This window comes from Trachypithecus francoisi, unplaced genomic scaffold (assembly GCF_009764315.1).
Source record: "Trachypithecus francoisi isolate TF-2019V2 unplaced genomic scaffold, Tfra_2.0 Lachesis_group5, whole genome shotgun sequence".
In the NCBI taxonomy this organism is placed as follows: domain Eukaryota; kingdom Metazoa; phylum Chordata; class Mammalia; order Primates; family Cercopithecidae; genus Trachypithecus; species Trachypithecus francoisi.
This window is the reverse complement of record NW_022681470.1, coordinates 145793809-145806551: the sequence shown is the minus strand read 5'-3', so window position 1 is coordinate 145806551 and position 12743 is coordinate 145793809.

Genomic DNA, 12743 nt, shown 5'->3' with positions numbered 1-12743 from the left:
GCACTTCTACTAGCTACTAGGATTTCTCTTTGCCTCAGTTTCCCCGTCTGTAAATCGGAGGTGATCAATACCACCCTATTGTTTGGGGTGGACTAAAACGAATTAAAGACTTCTAAAAGAATTAGCACCGTGCCTGATACCCAACGCTCAATAAACGCTATGTATTTTAATTAGCTAAGATTGCTATTAATAAAACATTTATTTCAGGACTGGTTTGCCATGTCCCAGGCACCCGGCTTAGCGCTTTACTGGCACAATTTCATTTTCTAGTTCATTTCCTCTCCAGGGGGAGGCGCAGGAAGACTGTTTAGCATTTGTGTCCTAATCTGACCCTAAGAAACTGTGGAATGTGTTTCGTATCTCATGAATTGGCATTCAGTTGAGTATCTCTATTCCTTACGAAGAGCCCAGCCCGCTGTTTAGCACATAGTAGGTACTCAGTATTTCTTGCATGAATGATGTTCTCACAGTCCAAATGAACCCCCTGCGGCACGTCTTTCCCTAAACTCACTTTGTGAAACAGAAGAGCCACTGCAGTGCTTTTCCTGGGCTGGGAGAGGGGGAGGTGTGGATCCACAAAAAGCAATGCAAATTCCAGCCTGGACTCTAAAATAAACCTGTACACTCCTCCCCCTCACAAATGCTTCGGGAACTTTGCTTTACAAAGCGCTGTCTCAACCTTGGTTTTCACTTAATGGATAATTGCTCTTGCTATCACCATTTAACCCGATGGAAAACTGAAAGTATCTTCTGAAAGAATTGAGGCTCCGAAAGGCAGATGGCATGGCAGGGAGCAGAGGTGAGCGCCCGGGGTCCCTAACCACCTACACCTGTGCTGCCTGTGACGCGTTTAATGTTAAGTTACAAGTCAAGCGCCTGAGCCATTTGGGGGATGAGTTTTTAGCAGAGAGGTATTCCGTTTCTCATTCTTTTTTTTTTTTTTTTGACACGGAGTCTGGCTCCGTCGCCCAGGCTGGAGTGCGGTGGCCGGATCTCAGCTCACCGCAAGCTCCGCCTCCCGGTTCACGCCATTCTCCTGCCTCCGCCTCCCAAGTAGCTGGGACTACAGGCGCCCGCCTCGTCGCCGGCTAGTTTTTTGTATTCTTAGTAGAGACGGGATTTCACCGTATTAGCCAGGGTGGTCTCGATCTCCTGACCTTGTGATCCGCCCGTCTCGGCCTCCCAAAGTGCTGGGATTACAGGCTTGAGCCACCGCGCCCGGCCCGTTTCTCATTCTTAGTAATAAAATTCTTCAAAATCTTTAAATGCACTAAGCACCTACTACGTGTTGGGTTCCCTATTGGGCGCTTCGCAGCCGTTTTTTCCTTGCAAGGTGGGGCATTTCAGAGATGTAATGGAAAGGTTTTCATTGAAAGAGGGGTTAGGCGAGAGGCGGAAGTTGCCGTTAGCCGAGATCGCGCCACTGCACTCCAGCTTGGCGACAGAGCGAGACTCCGTCTCAAAAAAATTAAAAAGGGGTTAGGCTGGGTGCAGTGGCTCACGCCTGTAATCCCAGAACTTTGGGAGGCCAAGGCAGGCAGATCACCTGAGGTCGGGAGTTCGAGACCAACCTACTCAACATGGAGAAACCCCGTCTTTACTAAAAAAAAAAAAAAAAAAATTAGCCGGGCGTGGTGGTGAACGCCTGAAATCCCAGCTACTTGGGAGGCTGAATCAGGAGAACCGCTTGAACCCGAGAGGCGGAGGTTGCAGTGAGCCGAGATCAGGCCACTGCACTCCAGCCTGGGAGACAGAGCAAGATTCTGTCTCAAAAAAAAAAAAAAAAGCGGGGGGGGAGCTGTTCACATCTATCCCGGAACTTAATAAATGAGGGGTTGAATTTGTTCTCAAGTGTACAGATTGCTTATTGAAAAATTCTAATATCATGTAATTTAAAGAAGCAGGGGGAGAGCTTAAGGGAAAAGGGGGAATTTTCAACCCCACAGCTGCAGGGATGGAGCCAGGTGTTGGCAGGGAAGGATCTCTCCCACTGTCATCCCCACATCCACGAATAGCGGAATCCTGGAGTACCACAAGCAGCCACAACCAGGTCAGCTGTCATAAGTACAATAATAAATACAGGCTGCGTTTAAAGGGTGGGGACCAAGAAAAAAATTCACCGCTGCAGAGAAGCTCCGTTGCGCATGCGCCTGCTGCGGCGCCAGGAGGGCTCAGAGACCGCAGTAGCAGCCCCTGCTGACCGACAGTCGCCAGTGCAGGTCTCTCGACACTGCCTTTTTTTTTTTTTTTTTTTTTTTTTTTTGAGACCCAGTCTCGCTCATGATGCGCTCTTGGCTCACTGCAACCTCCACCTCACAGGTTCAAGCGATTCACCTACCTCAGCCTCCCGAATAGCTGGGATTACAGGCGCGCGTCACCACGCCCGCCTGATTTTTTGTATTTTTAGTAGAGAGGGGGTTTCACCATGTTGGCCAGGTTGGTCTTGAACCCCTGACCTCGTGATCCGCCCGCCTCGGCCTCCCAAAGCGCTGGGATTACCCGCGTGAGCCACCGCGCCCGGCCAACACTGCCTTTTAACGGTTTATTGAGTGTTTACTAGTACCTGACCTCACGGTCCTTTAAATCAAATACTTCACCTAACCTACCCACACCCTGGGCTTTGGGTGGGCTCCTTTACGCCTGAGAAAATGGAAACTCAGAGAAGCCATTTACCCACGTTCACAGAGCCAGTAAAGGTGCAGCCAAATCCAACTCAAGGAGTGGTTTAATCGGGAAGGAGCCCAGCCCTGCGACTGTTGCCCAGATGCATTTCAGATTTGGGAAACGGGCCGGGCATGGTGGCATGCCTGTAATCCCAGCACTTTGGGAGGCAGAGGCAGATGGATCACCTGAGGTTAGGAGTTCGAGACCAGCCTGGCTAACATGGCAAAACCCCATAATACAAAAAATTAGCCGGGCGTGGTGGTGGGCACCTGTAATCCCAGCTACTCGGGAGGCTGAGGCAAGAGAATCGCTTGAACCGGGGAGTTAGAGGTTGCAGTGAGCCAAGATCAGGTCACTGTACTTCAGCCTGGGTGACAGAGTGAGATTGTCCAAAAAAAAAAAAAAAGTGGGGGGGAACAAAGCCAAATGCGCTGAGTTTACACCAGCTTCTTCCCTCTCTGGCTGTGTGACCTTGGGCAAGTTACTCAACCTCTCTGACCCGTGGGTGCTGCATGTAATATATTGAATCATAACAGAATTGGTTTTATAGGGCTCTCGTGAGATTTAAAGAAATGAATAGAAATAGGTTAGACATGGTGGCTCACACCTGTAATCCAAACAATTTGGGAGGTCAAAGTGGGAGGATTACTTGAGCCCAGGAGTTTGACCCCAGCCTGGGCAACATAAGGAGACCCCCATCTCCATTAAAATAATAATAATAATAACAAGCCGGGCGTGGTGGCGCGTGCCTGTAATCCCAGTTACTCAGGAGGCTGAGGCACGAGAATTGCTTGAACCTGGGAGGCAGAGGTTGCCGTGAGCCAAGATCTCACCACTGCACTCCAGCCTGGGCAACGGAGCGAGATTCTGTCTCAAAATAAATAAATACATAAATGAGCTTGGCTTGGTGGCATATGCCTGTGGGCTGAGGTGGGATCATTGCTCGAGCCGAGGAGTTTCGGGCTGCCGTCAGCTATGATTTCACTACTGCACTCCAGCCTGGGGGACACAGCAAGACTCTGTCACACACACAGACAAAACTAATATAAATAAAGCACTTAATATACCAGTACCTGGTATAAGATAATCCATATAAAGAGTTGACTCTGGCCGGGTGTGGTGGCTCACGCCTGTAATCTCAGTACTTTGGGAGGCCGAGGCAAGTGGATCATGAGCTCAGGAGATCGAGACCCTCATGGCCAACATGGTGAAACCCTGTCTCTACTAAAAATACAAAAAGATTAGCTGGGTGTGGTGTAATCCCAGCTACATGGGAGGCTGAGGCACGAGAATCCCTTGAACCTAGGAGGTAGAGGTTGCAGTGAGCTGAGATTGCGCCACTGTACTCCGGCCTGGGTGACAGAGCGAGACTCCGTCTCAAAAAAAAAAAAAAGTGGGGCTGGGCGTGGTGGTTCATGCCTGTAATCCCAGCACTTTGGGAGGCCGAGGTGGGCGGATCATGAGGTCAGGAGATCGAGACCATCCTGGCTAACACGGTGAAACCCCATCTCTACTAAAAATACAAAAAAAAAAAATTAGCCGGGTGTGGCAGTGGGTGCCTGTAGACCCAGCTACACGGGAGACTGAGGCAGAAGAATGGCGTGAACCCAGGGAATGGAGCTTGCAGTGAGCTGAGATCGCGCCACTGCACTCCAGCCTGAGTGACAGAGCGAGACTCCGTCTCAAAAAAAAAAAAAGGTGGATTTTGTCTTTTGGGAGATTAAACAAATGGGTTCAGGGAGGCCTGGTGAGTCTGCATAGTAAGAACAGGCACAGTGGCTCATGTCTGTAATCCCAGCACTTTGGGAGGCGGAGGTGGCACAGTGGCTCATGTCTGTAATCCCAGCACTTTGGGAGGTGGAGGTGGGTGAATCACTTGAGGTCAGGAGTTGAAGACCAGCCTGGCCAACATGACGAAACCCCGACCCTACTAAAAATATAAAAATTAGCCGGGCATGGTGGTGGGCACCTCCTGTGGTCCTAAATACTTAGGAGGCTGAGGCAGGAGAATCACTTGAACACAGGAGGCTGAGGTTACAGTGGCCAGAGATCACGACACTACACTCCAGCCTGGGTGACAGTGGGAGACTCCACACCCCCCAAAAAAAGAAAAAAGGAAAAAGGCCGAGCGCAGTGGCTCATGCCTGTAATCCCAGCACTTTGGGAGGACAAGGCGGGCAGATCACCTGAGGTCAGGAGTTCGAGACCAACCTGGCCAACATGGTGAAACCATGTCTCTACTAAAAACACAAAAATTAGCTGGGCCTGGTGGTACGTGCCTGTAATCCCAGCTACTCGGGAGGCTGAGACACAAGAATCGCTTGAACCCGGGAGGCAGAGGTTGCAGTGAGCAGAGATCGCGCCATTGCACTCCAGCCTGGGCAACAAGAGCAAAACTCCATTTCAAAAAAAAAAAAAAAAGAAAGAAAAAAAGAACAGAAGCTCCCAGCAAAAGCTGGTACTTCTGACCACGGAGCTATGCAGAGCCTTTATGGTGAGTATGGATTTATGCAGCCCCAGATTACTGAGGCTTAAACTGAGGGTCTTGGTCTGGGTCTGTCCAGACTCCCTCTTCTGCTGAGGACCCCAGTGCCACCTTAGGGACGTGCATTAAAGCCTTCAGCTACCTGTTTTGCATTTCTTTGTTTTTTTGGCTGCCCTGGGGGCCTCTGGGCTAGGGGACTCTCCACTGGGCCACACCCACATTGCCTGCAAACACAAGCATCAGTTTTTCCCCTGGTTTTCAACTTCTCGTGTAACCAAGTTCCTAACATTCCTCAGACCCTGGCACTCGTGTGTCCAGCAACCATGGGACCCAGCTTTAAAAGACACAGAGAGAAATCCCTGCCCTCAGGAGATGGTGGGCTGGAGAGAAAATAGCCAATCAAATATCTGCACAAATGGAAGCTCTCAAATTGCACTAGGAGGGCGAGGGAGACTGAGTAAAGACACGGCATAATAGAGGAGGGTAGGCCAGGCGTGGTGGCTCGTGCCTGTAATCCCAGCACTTTGGGAGGCCGAGGCAGGTGAATATCCTGAGGTCAGGAGTTCGAGACCAGCCTGGCCAACAAGGTGAAACCTTACTTCTACTAAAATACAAAAATTAGCCGGGTGTGGTGGTGCACGGCTGTAGTCCCAGTTAGTCGGGAGGCTGAGGCAGGAGAATCGCTTGAACCCAGGAGGCAGAGCTCGCAGTGAGCTGAGATTGAGCTACTGCACTCCAGCCTGGGCGACAGAGTAAGACTTCCTCTCAAAAAAATAAAAAGAAAAAAACAAAAACAGGAGAGGATTGAGATCTAGCATGGGGAATCAGGGAGGACATCATGGAGGTGGTGTTTTCTTGTTTGTTTGTTTGTTTTTAAGTCAGAGTCTTGCTCTCTCGCCCAGGCTGGAGTGCAGTGGTGCAATCTCGGCTCACTGCAACCTCCACCTCCTGGGTTCAAGCAATTCTCCTGCCCCAGCCTCCCGAGTAGCTGGGATTACAGGTGTATGCCACCATGCACAGCAAATTTTTGTATTTTTAGTAGAGACAGGGTTTTGCCATGTTGGCCAGGCTGGTCTCAAACTCCTGATCTCAAGTGATCCGCCTGCCTTGGCCTCCCGAAGTGCTGGGATTACAGGCATGAGCTACCACGCCAGGTCTCTTTCTTGTTTTTTGTGTGTTTTTGTTGTTGTTTTGTTTTGAAGACGGAGTCTTGCTGTCTCACCCAGGCTGGACTGCAGTAGTGCGTTCCCGGCTCACTGCAACCTCTTCCTCCCCGGTTCAAGTGATTCTCCCACCTCTGGGATTACAGGCATCTGCCACCACACCTGGCTAATTTTGTATTTTTAATGAAGAGGGGTTTTGCCATGTTTTCTAGGCTGGTCTCGAACTCCTGACCTCAGGCGATCCACCCATCTAGCCTCCCAAACTGCTAGGATTACAGGCGTGAGTCGCCACAACCCGCCCCTTTCTTGTTTTTATTTTTATTTTTTATTTGTTTGTTTATTTATTTATTTATTTTGAGACGGAGTCTCGCTCTGTTGCCCAAACTGGAGTGCAGTGGCCGGATCTCAGCTCACTGCAAGCTCCGCCTTTCAGGTTCAGGCCATTATCCTGCCTCAGACTCCCGAGTAGCTGGGACTACAGGCGCCCGCCACCTCACCTGGCTACTTTTTTGTATTTTTTAGTAGAGACGGGGTTTCACCGGGTTAGCCAGGATGGTCTTGATCTCCTGACCTTGTGATCCGCCCGTCTCGGCCTCCCAAAGTGCTGGGATTACAGGCTTGAGCCACCGCACCCGGCCCCTTTCTTGTTTTTAAAGACAGGGTCTCCCTCTGTCACCCAGGCTGGAGTGTGGGGGTATAATCACAGCTAATCGCAGCCTCAACCTCCTGGGCTCAAATGATCCTCTCACTTCAGTCTCCCGAGTAGCTGGGACTACAGACACACCACCATGCCTGGCTATTATTATGACTATTATTACTAATTTTTAATAAAGACAGGATCTCGCTATGTTGCCCAGGCTGGTCTCAAATCCCTGGGCTCAAGCGATTGTGAGGAGGTAATTTTTTTCTTTTTTTTTTTAGATGGAGTTTCGCTCTTGTCCCCCAGGCTGGAGTGCAGTGTTGTGATCTCGGCTCACTGCAACCTCCACCTCCCAGCTTCAAGCGATTCTCCTGCCTTGGCCTTCCAAGTTGCTGGGATTACAGGGTGCCCCCACCATTCCCAACTAGTTTTTGTATTTTCAGTAGAGACAGGGTTTCACCATGTTGGCCAGGCTGGTCTTGAACTCCTGAACTCAGGTAATCTGCCCTCCTTGGCCTTCCAAAGTGTTGGGATTACAGACATGAGCCACGGCACCCAGCATTTTTTTTTTTTCTTTTTTTTTTTTTTTTTTTGAGACGGAGTCTCGCTCTGTCGCCCAGGCTGGAGTGCAGTGGCCGGATCTCGGCTTACTGCAAGCTCCGCCTCCTGGGTTCACGCCATTCTCCTGCCTCAGCCTCCCAAGTAGCTGGGACTACAGGCGCCCACCACCTCCCCCGGCTAGTTTTTTGTATTTTTTAGTAGAGACGGGGTTTCACCTTGTTAGCCAGGATGGTCTCGATCTCCTGACCTCGTGATCCGCCCGTCTCGGCCTCCCAAAGTGCTGGGATTACAGGCTTGAGCCACCGAGCCTGGCCGATTTTTTTTTTTTCTTTACACAGAGTTTCGCTTTTGTTGCCCAGGCCGGAGTGCAGTGGCGCAATCTCGGCTCACTGCAATCTCCACCTCCCGGGTTCCAAGCGATTCTCCTGTCTCAGACTCCCAAGTAGCTGAGATTACAGGCATGCGCCACCACGCCTGGCTAACTTTGTATTTTTAGTAGAGAAGGGGTTTTCCATGTTGGTCAGGCTGGTCTCGAACTCCCGACCTCAAGTGATCCATTGCCTCAACCTCTCAAAGGCTGAGATTACAGGCTTGAGCTACCGCGCCCGGCCAGAGGAGGTAATTTTTAAGCTGTTACCTGAAAGCAGAAAAAGAGCTAATTAAGCAAAAGTACAGAGGGGTACCCAGGGTGAAAGAACAACACAGGTGCAAATCTCTGGGGGTGGGAGGCGTGGTTAAGAAGTTGCACAGATCGGCCCGGCACGGTGGCTCAAGCCTGTAATCCCAGCACTTTGAGAGGCTGAGACAGGCGGATCACGAGGTCAGGAGATTGAGACCATCCTGGCTAATACGGTGAAACCTCGTCTCTACTAAAAAATACAAAAAACTAGCCGGGCGAGGTGGCGGGCGCCTGTAGTCCCAGCTACTCGGGAGGCTGAGGCAGGAGAATGGCGTAAACCCAGGGGGCGGAGCTTGCAGTGAGCTGAGATCCGGCCACTGCACTCCAGCCTGGGAGACAGAGCGAGACTCCGTCTCAAAAAAAAAAAAAAAAAAGAAGAAGAAGTTGCACAGAGGCCAAAAAAACAAACCAGCCGGGCGTGGTGGCGGGCGCCTGTAGTCCCAGCTACTCGGGAGGCTGAGGCAGGAGAATGGTGTGAACCTGAGAGGCAGAGGTTGCAGTGAGCTGAGATGGCGCCACTGCACTCCAGCCTGGGTGACAGAGTGAGAATCCGTCTCAAAAAAAAGAAAAAAAAAATGTTGCCCAGAGGCCGGTGCGGTAGCTCATGCCTATAATCCCAGCACTGTGGGATGCCAAGGCAGACAGATCACTTGTGGTCGGGAGTTGGAAACCACACTAGCCAACATAGCAAGACCCTGTCTCCACTAAAAGTACAAAAATTAGCTGGGCGTGGTGGCAGGCGTCTGTAATCCCAGCTACTCAGAAGGCTGAGGCAGGAGAATCGCTTGAACCCGGGAGGCAGAGGTTGCAGTGAGCCGAGATCTTGCCACTGCACTCCAGCCTGGGTGACAGAGGGAGAATCTGTCTCAGAAAAAAAGCAGAAGTTGCACAGGGCCAACGTAGTGGCTCACGCCTGTGATCCCAGCAGGTTGGGAGCCCAAGGCAGGAGGATCACTTGAGCCCAGGAGTACCAGGCTGCAGAGAGCTATGATCTTGCCAGTGCACTGCAGCCTGGGCAGCAGAGCAAGACTCCCACCCACCACAACACCGTCTTTTGAAAAATAATAACAGGCCAGGCACAGTGCCTCATGCCTGTAATCCCAGCACTTTGGGAGGCTGAAGCAGGCAGATCTCGAGGTCTGGAGTTCAACATCAGCCTGGCCAACAGGGTGAAACTCCGTTTCTACTAAAAATATAACAATATATTGCTTCAACCTAGGGGGCAGAGGTTGCAGTGAGCCGAGATTGTGCCACTGCACTCCAGCCTGGTCGACAGAGTAAGACTCCGTCTCGGAAAAAAATATATATATATAATAATAAAATTAGGCCAGGCTTGGTGACTTACATATGTAATCCCAGCACTTTGAGAAGCCGAGGCAGGTGGTCACTTGAGGCCAGGAGTTCGTGACCAGCCTGGCCAACACAGTAAAACTGTCTCTACTAAAAATACAAAAAATTAGTTGGGTGTGGTGGTGTGCGCGTATAGTCCCAGCTACTTGGGAGGCTGAGATGGGAGGATGGATCCCTTGAACCCAAGAGGTGGAGGTTGCAGTGAGCTGACATTACACCACTGCACTCCAGCCCGAGTGAGACAGAGAGACTCTGTCTCAAAAAATAATATTAAAATAAAGTGTAACCTATATACAGAAAGAACATGAATCGAATGTATAAAGCCTCGTGATTTTCACAAACTGAAAACACTCCAACACGCAGCACCAAGATCAAAAAAACATACAACATGATCAGGCCCCAGAAACACCCTCTGCCCCCGCCAAAGATAAGCACCCTATCTCCTAACACAGATTGTTTTGTGTGGCCTATTTTTGAGCTTCTCACACCTTGACAGTGCAGCACGGCCTCTTCTGGATCCAGCCTCTTCTTGCACTCAACATTACCTAGAAGAATTTGTCCACTTTGTGGGTGACTGGCATTTGTGCATCCTCACTGCTGTATTCTCTTTTTTTGAGGCCGAGTCTCTCTCTGTGTCCCAGGTTGGAGTGCAATGGCGCAAGCTCAGCTCACTGCAACCTCAGCCTCTTGGGCTCAAGTGATTCTCCTGCCTCAGCCTCCCAAGTAGCTGGAAATAAAGGCATGCGCCATCACACCCAGCTAATTTCTGTATTTTTAGTAGAGATGGGGTTTCGCCATGTTGCCCAGGCTGGTCTTGAACTCCTGGCCTCCAGTGATCTGTCTGCCTCTGCTTCCCAAAGTGCTAGGATTACAGGCGTGAGCCATCGCGCGGCCGCCCCAGGGGATTTCTTTTTCCCGCAAGATGTTGCCCAGGCTGGTCTGGAACCATAGGCTCAACCGATTCCCCGCCTCAGACTCCTGAGCACCTGGTGTTACAGGCAGGAACCCGTGCACCTGACTAACCTCCTGTGTGGGTTCTGCTCCAAGGGGACACTTAGCAACGTCTGGGGATATGCATGGTTCTCATGACTTGGGGTGCTCCTGGCATAGAGTGGGTGGAGGCCAGGGATGCTGCTCATTGCCCTGACGGCCCCACCCCAGAGAAGGATCTGGCCCCAAATGTTGATGATGTTGAGGTTGCAATTGAAATCCTGCCTCAATTATTTGGAAAAAACATTAAGACACAAGAAAAACCTCCTGACGGGGCGAACAGCATATATTAGGGAGACCGCAGCTCCCAGGATTCTCCTCCTCTCTCCCTTCTCACTGGGTGTGGATTTCAATGTGTGTGGCCTCCTGGGACCTCAGGAGGGCAGAGGATCAAGAAACACAAGAGTCTCTTGGAGGTCCATGGAATCCCCTAACTAGGGGGTCTCAGCCAAGGTCGATCCTGACTCCCCAGGGACACTGGCAACATCTGGCGACATTTGTGCTTGCCTTGGCAGAGTGGGTGCTGTTCAGCACCCTGCTTTGGACAGCCCCACCCAAGAGAATTATCTAGCCCAACTGTCAATAGTGCTGTGCTTTAGAAGTGCTGGACATAATTGTTTAAAATGATGAAACGCAGAAAGTATTTCACAGTTGCTACGCAGGTTGTATTCACTCATTCCACACATACTTACAGAGCACTTTGTATCTGCCAGACATTAACTGAGGGACTGGGGACACAGACCTGGTGGGGCTGGCATTCTCGTGAAGGTGACAGCAGGGAGATGATGGAGCAGGTTGTGCACGGCCTTGTGGGCCTCAGCAAAGACTGGCGCTTTTATCCGCAGGAAGGTGGGAGCCATAGAGGGCAGTGGGCAGAGGAGGGACAGCATTTGACTCAGGTGCTCACACACGCCCTCTGCTGGCTGCTGTAGGGAGAATAGACTGTAGGTGGGAAGGGCAGGAGGCTGAGATCAGCCGAACAAAAGTGGCAGGTTCTCCCAGCTCAGGGTACCTTAGGGCAGTGGAAACCCAACGTGTGAGCAGCTTGCACCCGGGCCCTTTGCACTGCCCCATGGGACTTGGAAGACTTGGGGAACAGATGTCAACATGATATTCATTTGGCCTGCTGTGGTGTGATTTTGTTTGTTGAGACAGTCTCGCTCTGTTGCCAGGCTGGAGTGCAGTGGCACAATCTCGGCTCACTGCAACTTCCGCCTCCTGGTTCAAGCGATTCTCCTGCCTCAGCCTCCTGAGTAGCTGGGATTACAGGCCCACGCCACTATGCCCAGCTAATTTTTGGATTTTTGGTAGAGACAGGGTTTCACCATGTTGGCCAGGATGGTCTCGATCTCTTGACCTTGTGATCCGCCCGCCTTGGCCTCTCAAAGTGCTGGAATTACAGGTATGAGCCACTGCACCTGGCCCTGTTTTTCTATTTCCATAGGTTTTGGGGACACGGGTGGTATTTGGTTACATGAGTAAGTTCTTTTTTTTTTTTTTTTTTGAGATGGAGTCTCGCTCTATTGCCCAGGCTGGAGTGCAGTGGCTCACTGCAAGCTCCGCCTCCCAGGTTCACGCCATTCTCCTGCCTCAGCCTCCAGAGTAGCTGGGATTACAGGCGCCCACAACCACGCCCAGCTAATTTTTTTTGTATTTTTTAGTAGAGACAGGGTTTCACTGTGTTAGCCAGGATAGTCTCGATCTCCTGACCTTGTGATCTGCCCGCCTCGGCCTCCCAAAGTGCTGGGATTACAGGCATGAGCCACCGCACTCAGCCTACATGAGTAAGTTCTTTCGGGGTGATTTGTGAGATTTTGGTGCACCCATCACCCGAGCAGTGTACACAGAGCTCAATTTGCAGTCTTTAACCCCTCACCCCTTCCCAAATTTTCCCTCGAGTCCCCAAAGTGCAATATATCATTCGTATGCCTGTGCATCCTCATAGCTTAGCTCCCGCTTATCAGAGAGAACATACCATGTTTCCTTTTCCACTCCTGAGTTAGTTCACTTATAATAATAGTATCTAATCCCATTCAGGTTACTGTAAATCCATTAATTTATTCCTTTTTATGGCTGAGTAGTATTCAATCATATATATATGCCACAGTTTCTTTTTCTGTCCTTTTGTTTTTTTGAGAAGTCTCACTCTGTTGCCTAGGCTGAAGTGCAGTGGCAGGATCTCAGCTCACTGCAAACTCTGCCTCCTGGGTT